General features: G+C 45.1%; 1 protein-coding gene across 2 annotated transcripts in view; it reads left to right on the top strand.

Moving 5' to 3' along the window:
• The window catches only part of Cyth3 (cytohesin 3), a 58810-nt gene that overhangs the window by 14410 nt on the left and 32801 nt on the right, over positions 1-11599 (top strand). Inside the window, exon 1 of one of the 2 annotated variants that reach the window (XM_029477181.1) lies at positions 5298-5392. The exons of the other annotated variant lie outside the window; for it this stretch is intronic. The gene's annotated coding sequence lies outside the window, so the exon portion shown is untranslated. Of the gene's footprint in view, positions 1-5297; positions 5393-11599 lie in introns of those variants that run through there. 2 annotated transcript variants of the gene reach the window in all.

The following is an 11599-nucleotide window of genomic DNA, read 5'->3' on the forward strand; positions in this document are numbered from 1 at the left end:
GTATCTTTATTTGCTGAGCCATCTTGCCAGCCCCTGAACTGCACTCTTAATGGTCATGAAGGGGGCTGGAGAGAGATGGTTGGGTGGTTGTGAGCATTTACAGAGTGGCTGCTCTTACAGAGGACTCGGGTTCAGTTCCCAGTACTCACAAGCTCCTGATTGTCTGACACTTCACACAGACGTGCGTGCATGCAATATACCAATGCACATAAAGTAAATAAAATTATTTAAAAATTGTCACAAGGAGCTGGAAATGTAGCTCAGTCAGAAAAGTGTTTCATTTGCATGAATCAGTCAGGTCCTGGGTTCAGTCCCCAGATACAGCATGAATCAGTCAGGTCCTGGGCTCAGTCCCCAGATACAGCATGCTCACCGTGCACTCCACCCCCACAAGTGGTTATAATGGTTGATTTTGGTGTCTTAAAAAGATGGTCTCAGTATGTAGCCCTGACTGGTCTCAAATACGCTGGGCTCTTCCTGCCCCTTCTTTCAAGTACTGGAATCTCAGGCATATTACATTACTTGGCTATGATGGTAAATAGTGTTTTGTATAATGCCAGCTCTCATGAGGCAGATCTCTGGGAGTTCAAGGTCAGCCTGGTCTACAGAATGAGTTCCAGGACAGCCTGGGCCACAGAGAGAAACCTTGTCTTGGAAACAAGCAAACAAACAAACAAACATTCGGTGTACTTAAATGAGTAAAGGGGAACACAGGAACCTAGTGTCACACAGCTTAGCCAGTGAACAGAGCCAGAAATGAAACCCTGGGCTTGACCCTGGAGCACGGAGTCTTCAGTTAGGCTCTTGCTTCTAGATCACTTGCTAACGCTGCCAGGTCAGAGTGATGTCTTCTAGGCAGTGGTTGTGGGTCTTTAATTTATTGGTAGGTTGGGGCAGGTCAGGCTCAGCTCAAATCTGAAGGGGAGGGACTGTGAGCAGAACTGGTACCAACAAGGAGGGGACAGCACCCAGGTGGGTGAGATCTGAGAATGACCTGGAGGCTGGATCATTGCAGCTTTTCTGGGAAGGGGTCACATCCTTAGACTGTCTCTTAAGTGTTTGTCATAGCAGTGAAAACCCCACTGACACAGCTTTAGATTTGATTTCTGCATACTGTTCCATAATAAGGATGGATCCATTTCTTTTTCTTTTCTTTTCTTTTTTTTTTTTTTTTTTTTCGGTTTTCCGAGACAAGGTTTCTCTGTGTAGCCCTGGCTGTCCTGGAACTCACTCTGTAGACCAGGCTGGCCTCGAACTCAGAAATCCACCTGCCTCTGCCTCCCGAGTGCTGGGATTAAAGGCGTGTGCCACCACTGCCTGACAAGTATCAGTTTCTTTATTCACCTATTGAAGGGCATCACAGTTGCATATAGATTTGGGCAGTAATGAAGTAGCTGCTATAAATATTCATGGGCAGGTCTCCCTGTGGACATAGCTTTCAGCTCTGCTGGGTAAGTCTCTAGGAATGCAGCACTGGCTTGTATTGCATGCCTGTGTCTAGCTCTGTGAGAGGCTGGCACACTATCTTTCAGAGTGTCACCCGCCACACAGCTCCTATTCACATATTTGTCAACCTTTGTCTTTCCTCCACAACCTCAACCTCTGGGTGTGGAAAGAATCCCTCTGTCAGGTTTGATATAAACATTTATTTCCTCACCTGTTCTTGAGGGTAGAAAGCCTCATTGTCTACTGTTAATTTTTCAAGTATTCTTCAAATTTTAAAATTATTTCTTGTTTTTGTTAAAAATAGAGTACTTATTTTAAAATTTCAACATCAAGAAGAGATGTGACTAACTTTTAAAAGTAATTGCATTGCTCTTTTACAGCTGAGAAAATTGCGTCACATAAAGTTTAAAGGGTAGCTCAGGGTCACCCAGCGTCTGTGGTAGATAGAAGATTGGAGACCTAGCATGGGCCCAAGGTTAGTGTCAGGGTCCGCTGCCTTACTTGGGAGTTAGGGCTTTCACTGAATCTGGAGTTCACTCAGTTGGCCAGCCTAGCTGGCTAGCAGTTTCTGAGGGTTCCTCCCATCTGTCCCCAGTTTTGGGATTACAGATTGACATGGCTGTACCTGGCTTTCTTTGTAGTACTGGGAGCCCAGACTCCAGATATCATACTTGGGAAGTCAGCAGTTACTGACTGAGCATCTCTCAGACCCAGATAGGTGCTTCTGAGTAGAGAAGGTTCATAGGCCACATGGTGGAAAACTGCTGGGGAAAATCAGTTAGAATCGGACACCCTAAAGGAGCATGTTTGTTGCATGTTTTAGAGAGCTGGCTGAGTCCTTTGTCTTTGTGTTTAGTTTTGTTAGATGGAGCCAGGGAGTCAACTGCCCTCTACCACTGCCACAGTAACACAGGCCTACAGTGGTTCTTCTGTTCCTTGGCAGTGGTTGACTGCATCGTCAAACAGGAAGAGCAACAGTTGTGGGTTGGCATGCTAGTTGTCAAGAGGATGTTTATATGGATTCCAAAAGGCTAATTCGAGGACATTGCAATGACAGCTTTTTTTTTTTTTAATATGCAACATTGTATAAAGACAAGGCTGACATTTAAAAATTTACTGACTGCTCTGATTCTCAATCTCTGCTGTTTTTAATCTATTATGCAATGTGCTAATTTTAAAACAATTTTATCTACTGTGAGATAAAGGTAGTAACCTTGATCGGCTGTTGTATACAAAGTCAGTGTTGCTGCTGCTGGAGTCACTGATAAACGCTGGTTCTTACTGTCTGTCCTCAGAAACTATCTTTAGTGCTTTTATTTTTTAGCAAACACTGTTTTTTTTTTTCATCAAGGGTTGAAAGGAGTCAACTATTCAGGTGTAGTCTTTAAAATTTTTAAGGTGTGTGTGTGTGTGTGTGTGTGTGTGTGTGTGTGTGTGTGTGAAGCAACTGTCCATGTGTACACATGTGCAGACCAGAGCAAATTCTCCAGCTTTCTGCATTGAGACAGAACCTCACTCTGAACCAGAAAACTCTGGTTTGGCTAGGCAGGCTGGTTAGGGGGTTCTTGTATCACCTGTCTCCACTACTCTTAGGCTGGGGTTACAGGCTTGCATAGCCATGCCTGGATTCTAACATGGGTGCTAGGGATTTGAACTCAGTTCCTCATGTTTGCAGAGCAAGCACTCTAACCCACGAAACCATTCCCCAGCCCCTAGATAGCTGCCTTTCAGGGTAATAAAGTGTGTGGTAAAGCTGAGGTTAGTGCGCTACAGTTTGGGTTAGTTAAAGGCTTTTTTCCCGGGATGGCACTTTTAAGAGATGGTGGACCTGAAGAGATGGGGCCTAGAATGAGGAAGTGAAAAACAATCTAAAAATTCATCAAAAGTGTGCTCTTGAAGAGATTTTCAGATTCTTGGTTTTCTTGTTGTTTGTTTTTCTCCGGTTCACTTGTCTAGTCCTGGCCATGAAGTGGTTTCTTTTTACCATTTGTCCCTTGCCCCAAACACAGAAGGAACAGGGCCAAACAGCTATGGACTAAAACCTCAGAAACTCCAAGCCAGAATAAACGTTTTCCCTTGTAGCTGATTATCCTGGATGTTTGTCACGGTGACAGGAATATGACTAACAGAGTCCTCAGTTGCTAAGTAATCCCTAGGGCTCAAGCTGTCTTATGTCTGCATATGCTGGATACACGCATGGGGTAGTGACCACCCACGTCAGCATGGAGCACTTGGCACCACCTAAGAAGCTCTGCCGTGTCCTTTCTCAGGCAGCACCATCCACCCTCAGATTTGCCACTGCTCAGATTTCTATCCCCATGAGTTGGTTTTGTCTATTCTTGGCCTACTCTCAACCTTTCCTATTAGAAATGTGCTCTTGAGGGCTGGAGAGAGGGCTTAGCAGTTACTTGCTTCTCTTACAGAGGACCTAGACTTGGTTTCCAGCACCCACATGGTGGGTTATAACTACGTGCAGCTCCAGTTCCAGGGGATCTGATGCCTCTTCTTACCTATCTAGGCACACACATGTTCTATCTTCCTCTCTCCTTCCCTCTCACTCTATGTCCCTCCCTCCCTCCCTCCCTCCCTGTCTGTCTGTCTGTCTGTCTGTAGTATGTATGTATGTACACATGTCTCCCTTCACCAATTGACTGTTGTCAACAGTGCTTCTGGAGATTGGCATGCGGGGCTTTGTGTTGACATGCATCCTCACATCTCTGCCATGCACACCTAGGAGCTGAACTGCAGCATTAAGCAGACTGGGTCTTTGAAGATCTGCCAAGCGCCCCCAAAATGGCTACAATGTATCACATTTTAACAAAATAAGTGTTTTGTTTTCTTCTTTAGGGTTGAGCAATTTATTTTTCTTACTTTAAAAAGTGAGTACATTTTCAGTTTGTTTTCTAAAATTGTCATGTTAGCTTGTGGTTTTCTAAGTATTAGAGCTATAGCCAATGAACATTGGTATTTGACATTTTTACACTCTCGTTCCATTTTAGGTCTTTAAAGAAGTTTCACTATGAGAAACCATTTTTTACTATGTCTTCTTTGACCAGTAACTTATTTGCAATTAGGATCCTTAGCTTTCTCTTTCTGGTTAATGTCATAGTTGCACAGTTTATTTGGGATAAAGTTTTAATTCCTGTATAGAATATACACTAATCAAATCAGGTAATTAGCATCTCTCCTGACTGCTCTGCACCTCAGACTCCCCGCTCTTCCAGGCCCAGCATGGACCGAAACTCCTGCCTCCTCCTGGAGCCTCTTATGTGGCAGATGCCCACACCTAGCCACTCTGCTGTGTTTGAGAGCACTCCCTGTCTTCTTAGGTAACTATGCTTTGGAGCATGCTGCCACCCACTCTCTGTTCCCTTTCCCTCCCTTTCTTACTGTTGTAATGACTGTTTTCTGCTTGATGTCCAGGTTGTTAGCTTCCACATATGAGATAGAACATGTGCTATTTGTCTTATTTCATTCAACATAAGGCCCTTCTAAGATTGTTTTTTAAATTCTAAACAAGTGGTTTTTCTAGTGACTGTTTTGTTGCTGAATTCTGACTTAACAGAGAATATGGTCTTCCCATGAAAGCCAAGGAATAAAGCACTGTGATTGACTTAGCAGGAATGGATGGTGTGCTATGAGGAATAATGGGCTGCTCACTATGTGGGACGGCTAGCAGAGAGAGCTCACCTCTGTGGTCATGACCTATCGGTGACAGTCAAGCCTGAATTAGGAGATGCCCATGGCTGCAGTGGGCTCACAGGTTCTAGAGTTGTAGAGAATAAACTCCATAGGTGTATAGATGCTGATCTAGGCAACCCTCCATTCCCAGTCTGCTGCTCTCTGAGAAGCCTAGGTGGACTCTGATCTGCCTCTGTGTCTGGCCTGTGTGCTGTCTCCAGTCGCTGGATCCACTCACCCAGCTATTTGGAAATGTCATTTTAAGGTAAAATATTTTTCTTCCTAGTTTTAAGGTAGAGGTAACAAAAATCATATATATTGACAGTGTGCTAGATAGTTCTTTTATTTAATTTTTTAATAATTACTAGCCAGGTGTGGTGGCTAGTAGTACACCTTTAATCTCAGCACTCGGGAGGCAGAGGCAGGTGGATTTCTGAGTTTGAGGCCAGCCTGGTCTACAGAGTGAGTTCCAGGACAGCCAGGGCTACACAGAGAAACCCTGTCTCAAAAAACAAAACCAAAAAAAAAAAAAAATTACTTACTTTGGTATGTTGGCGATGGCACACATGTGCCATGACACATGTGAATGTCAGGACAGCCTGTGAGAGTTGACTCTATTCTGACACCACTTAGGTTCCTGGTTTCAAACTCAAGTGGCTAAACTTGGCAGGAAAGCACCTTTATCCGTTAGGTGGAGGCTCCTACAGTGCAATGCTTTGCTGTGTGATATACTGTGGGATGGTTAAATCAAGCAACTAAGCCACTACCTCATGTGTGCAGAACTGCTTTTAAAGATCTCCGTTCTCAGCAGTAGGCCTGCATGCAGTTGGCTTCCTAACTGTCTTACTCGTGCTCTGCAGAAGCTCTGAGCCAGTTCTTCTGTCTGACCAGCATCACTCTGTCTTCACAGAGTGAGGCTCAAGCCCTATAGATAATGATACTTTAGGTGTCTCTCTCACCAGCCCCTTGTGGGGAAAGTGTGTGCACGTGTGCCTGTGTGTGTGTGTGTGCGCGCACGCTCGTGCGTAATGCAGAATCTAATCTAGGCCCCACACTATATCCATTGTACATCACCAAAGGTTAAAAAGATTTTAAACGTGTATACAGTGTTTGTGTTGTACATGTACAGGTGTATGCACTTATGCGTGAATATGGCTTTCACCTGATTTCCCTGAAACAAGCTTTCTCATTGATCCTGAGGCTTGCTGTTTTGCTAGGCTGCCTGACCAGAGAGCTCCTGGGATTTTCCTATCCCTGCTTCCCCAGCTCTGGGGTATATGCCTGTGTGGTCATTTACAGCTTTATTGTGGGTGCTGGGGATTCAAACTTGGGTTCTTATTCTTGCATAGCTTGTTTTAGTCCACACTGATCTTTCTGCCAAGCCCCCAAGACATTAAAAAGAACATATTTTATTTTATGTTTTGCACACACACACACACCCGTGTGTGTGTGTGTGTGTGTGTGTGTGTGTGTGTGTGGTGTTGATGCACCACATGCGTGCAGTCTTTGGAGGCCAGAAGACAGAGTTGTTTGTTTTAGAGCTACAGCTATCTGTTAGCTGCGATCTGGGTACTCTCAGCTGATCCTGGGTACCTGCAAAAGCCACTGCTCTTACACCCCCGCACCAGTCTCCTAGATTTTTTTCTTTAAACTTTCTATTGGTTCTTTGTGGCCTTCCCATCATGCACCCCAATCCCACTCATCTTGCCTTCCCCTCGTACCTGCTCTCCACCCTGCTAACCTCCCCCCAACAGAGAAACAAAGTCCCGTTGTGGAAGCTGTAGTGTCACAGTGTATCCCACAATATACCCCTTTTCCACACTTCTTTGCTTGCAAATGTTGATCGTAATGACTCGCTGCTCTCATTCAAGGCCTCTGGCTTCTGCTACTCCATTAATACTGGAGTCCTGTTGTTGCCCTGTGTCATGAGATCCTGTGGTTTTGCTCTGGAGGAACTGCACTCCAGCAGTTGATTGATGGGGTAGATCATGGGGCTGGCCAATTCAAAGCCCTGGATCTGGGCCTGAGATGTATTGTATCTGAGCTGGTCCGCTCTCAGCTCTCGCACTCTCATACCCTCACGTGGTTTCTAAGGATGTGAGCTCGGGCCCTCGTGCTTACATGACAGACACTGTACACGCTGAACATCTCCCTGCTCACTACCTTCTTGCTTTTATTTGTAACGGTTACACACTATGTTTGTTGTAAATGTGCCTCTTCTTCATAAAACTTAGCCTTATTTGTGTTCCATTTTTAACTTTAGGCTTTAAATGTGACTTGTTTTCCTTTTATATTTATTGTATAAGTACCGGTTACATGTTATGGCAGACCACATTGTCCAGTGCAGTTGTTATAATCTGGCAGTAGCATGTTGGCTACTATAGTCTTTTTGTCTCCTGATTTTCTGGGTTCACTCATCTTGCTATATTAAACTGGCAGGTCATGTGGGGGCTGAGCTCATCTACACAGTGACACCCTGGTGTTTGGGGGCTTAGCTGAGTTGACTCTGCCAGCTGGGGTGTCTGCAGCTCTGTCTCTGTGTGGTTTCTCCCCTCAGGGTTGTGGGCGTTAGCTTCTCCAGAGCATGGTGGTCTCAGATTCCAAGATATGAGAGGGTGAGGTATTAGGCTCTGTGGCCTTGACCCAACACATTGCCACATCTGCCCCCTTCCTTTGGTCATAGGAAGTTTCTAAGGTAGCCTGCAGTCACTGTCAGAAACAGATTTCCCTTTGTGATTGGAACTGTAATTTACAGAGGACTTATTTTTCTCTCTCTTATAGTAGGAACCAATACACTATTTTTCCTGCTTTAATCTTTTATATTTTTAATTTCTCTTGGTGGTGTGGTGGTATCTCTTTTCTTGTCTTTAGTTGTTTTATTTTGTGCTGTTGGGGATGGAACTTAGGGCCATTGCTGTAATGACCTCCACCTTGGCCCACTTATCTTTATATATATATTTTTTTTTCCTTCAGTCCAATCTTAATCCCCCCATCTTTGGAATTTGAAACTCAGTTCCTTTCCTGCATAGCCTGGACATTTTCGTATAAAATCTTGTCAAGATTCCACTTGATGGTTCATAACGCGCAGGAGCATGAGGGAAGCCTGTTTGCTTTGCTGTTCATTGGCTGCCGCCTCCAGTTCCTAGTTCTTTATTCTGTGAGATACTGTCTGCTGCATCATGGCTTTCCTTCAGAGTGGACCGAAGAGGTCTGTGCTTACTCTCTGGCTTCCCTCTCCACCTGGCTCAGATCTTTTCTCTGAATGGTCCTTTTTCAGGGTTTCCTCTAACAATCGTGTCCAGGTGGCAAAGTATTCACTTTTTACTTCTCTGTAATTGTTTTACTTAATTCAAAGAAGACCAGGCAAAGAGTCCTGGGACAATGAAGAGGAACAGTGAAGGTTGAAGGGACCCAAGAGAGTAACCATGCACTAGCAATTCCCATGTGACCTTGAGGCTCCCAGTTTTACCTGGCCCTGTGGCTCAGTGCAGCATCCAGCCAGCTGGAGTACTCCCCACTGTCCCTTCCTGCTGCAATCATCATGTGACTGGCCAGGTGACCCACTTGGATGTGAGTGTGTTGCCTGGCCTTATCACCTCAGAGGTCAGGAGGCTCTTGGTGAGACCCACAGGCTCAGCACTGCTTCTGTGCCCAGCTGCCCTTCTGTCCCGGCTGTCAGGTCTCCCTGCTCTGGACTGTCTTTCTGACCCATGCTTACTGTTTGAGTCACTAGTGTTTGGAATGCAGGAGAGGTGCCTCTCTTTACAGGGCTCTTTAGTGGATCAGTGGGGACCAGTGTCTGGGCTCATGCCTTGCTAATATCCTGTAGGACTAGCATGTCCCTAATTAAGAAAATCTAAAAGCTGTCAAATGGCAAGAGGGAAGTTAGGCTTTGTGTGTTAGTGTTGATTCCTTGCAGTGATAGTAAACTTGAAAGTGGCAGATACCATTTCCAGTCTGCTGTTGAGGGCCAGAACATATGGTCGGGTAACCAAGTGGTCAAATTTCTGTTCATTGGATCATTTGTTAACATACTGACTTTTGGTCCTTAAAACATAATGTTTCTGGTTCTTAACTCGGGGATCTTATCTTTTCTCAGGAGAGTTGTAGAACAGAATGTTAGCCTTATGGACAGTGTGTGAGAGACACAGGGAGACAATGCCCATGTGGGGGAGTGGGGTGAGTTACAAGGGAGCCTTAGGTACAGCAACAATGCAGAGCTGAGAAATGACAGCTTCTGTCTGGCACCTGTAACTTGTCACCCAGTGAGTTATTCACATAACTTCACTGTTACAAAGTACTTGCTCATCTTGGAGGTAACTGTTGATTCTTTAGTGTCAGCACATTTTAAATACCAATATGTTTTCTAAGCTATATACAGAGTGCCCGATTCTTCCTTGATTCTGCGATGTGAATACTTCTGTCCTTCGATGGCTGTGAACAGGCAGTGGATAACGGGTGCGTGCCTGGATTTTATTGAATGAGGTAAACAGGGCAGCACTGCACTCCACTCCACCTCTCCATACAGTGTCTCCGCCCTTGTTAGCTGCTTCAGGGTTTATAGTGTGTGTGTGTGTGTGGCGGGGGGGGGGGGGGGGGGGGGGGGGGGGCTAGGGGGGAGGGGCTGTGTTTCTGTATGGAGGATAGAGGAGGATGTTCAGTGTCCTGCTGGGCTTATTCACTAGAGCATGTAGTGACCAGGAAGCCCTAGTAATCCTACCTCTGTCCCCACAGTGCCAGGGTTGCAGTTGTGCACAGCCACAACAGCTTCTTCTGTGACTGCTAGAGATGTACACTCAGGTTCACATACTTGCTTAGCGAGTGTTCTTACGCACTAAGCCATCTTCCCAGCCACTACACTATATTCTGTTTATAAAGACAGTGGTGCTTATTTGTATGGGCATTTTGCCCGTATGTCTGTCTGGCCACCATATGCATGCTTGGTGCCCACAGAGACCAGAAGAGGGTGTCATGTCCCCTGGAGTTCCAGATATTGTGAGCTGCCAAGTGGGCTCTCAGACTTGAACCCATGGCAGGTCTTCTGCCGATGCTCTTAACCTCTGAGCCATTTCTCTAGCCCTGTAATAATTTATTTTCAACTTGTTATAGTCTATCACCAAACATTATATACCATTTCTCATATAGGAAAATAATATTTTTTCTCTTGTTTTTGTTGTCTGTCTCGTTTTAGTGTTTTTGAGACAAGGTCTCATTCTGTAGCTCTGACTGGCCTTGAACTTAGGGTGTTTCTTTTGACTCAGCCTTCTGAGCTGTTTACAGGTGTCTAGCTAGGTTAAGAATGTCAGAACAATGTGATTTGACTTTCTCTTCTGAGTCTTGTGTTCTTTTACATGCCTACTGAAGCAGTGCGCCGTTTGCTTTTGATCCGGACAGCAGCACTAAATCTTTTAAGAGACTTGCATCGAGACTGAGAACCTTTGCTCACGCTGCTCCTCTGAGCACCTGACACTGTTTTGTAGAGATAGAGATTTTTCATTTGGTAGTCTACAGCTGGCTGCCTGCAGATCTGCTACCAATGAATTATTTTAAAATTTTATTGTCTGAAAAGTAGCTGGTTTCACCTTTTCTGAAAGTTATTTTGCAAGGTTTGGAATTTTGTCCACTTTCTCCTTCATTTCGGACAAAGTCAAGCCCAGGTTTAGTTGCCCACCCTGGCTGGCAGCAGACTATAGCAGCAGGCTATGGTGCTTTGATTTGCAAATCTTCATTTGAAGGAGGCAGGTACCTGAGAAAGCAAGGCCTGGTCCTGGTCATGACTTTGTTGTGACTCTTCTCTGAAGCTGTGCCAACAGCAGAAACACAGGACTTCCTGCCTTCCTTCCCTACTGTTTTACCTTGTGAAAGCATTTGTTTGCTCTCCAGAATTTGGACCAAACTGAAACTGTACCTGCTGTCCTGCATCTAGCCTGCGCTGTGCTGCTAGGGCTCTCTGCTGTCATGGAAGTTATGCTCTGTGTGGCTCCTCATTATGTGAGCACAGAACTCAGGCCTGCCTCCATGTGGAATAAGACGAGAAACAGAAAACACTACAGCCCACATCCAGAATCCAGATGTTACCACCCTTTCCCCACTTGGAATGAAGTGTGAGTCACACAGCAGTCAAAGCTGTTCACTTGGAACCGTTCACCCTGGAAGTCAGGAAGGCATTATTTGTTCTCATACCACACCTGTTGACATGAGAAGGCTGTATGGCAAATGCTTTATGTGAGCTATACTTGCAGTGAGCAGCAGAGTTCAGACTTGCTTAAGTAGATCTTGAACTGGCAGACTGTAAAGGCTCCTGGTGTTTGGAGCTGGGCTGTTCTATGTAGTGGCTGTCAAGCTGCCCTCTTCTGTTCCTGATAACAAAGCTGGCGGTTCTTTCAGCATCTCCTTCTGCAAACCATAGCACTATAAACACTTCAATTTCTGGAAAGAGTCATCAAAGGATTCTCTTCTTTTTTTTTTTTTT

The sequence above is a fragment of the Mus caroli genome, chromosome 5 (assembly GCF_900094665.2).
Source record: "Mus caroli chromosome 5, CAROLI_EIJ_v1.1, whole genome shotgun sequence".
Taxonomy (NCBI): domain Eukaryota; kingdom Metazoa; phylum Chordata; class Mammalia; order Rodentia; family Muridae; genus Mus; species Mus caroli.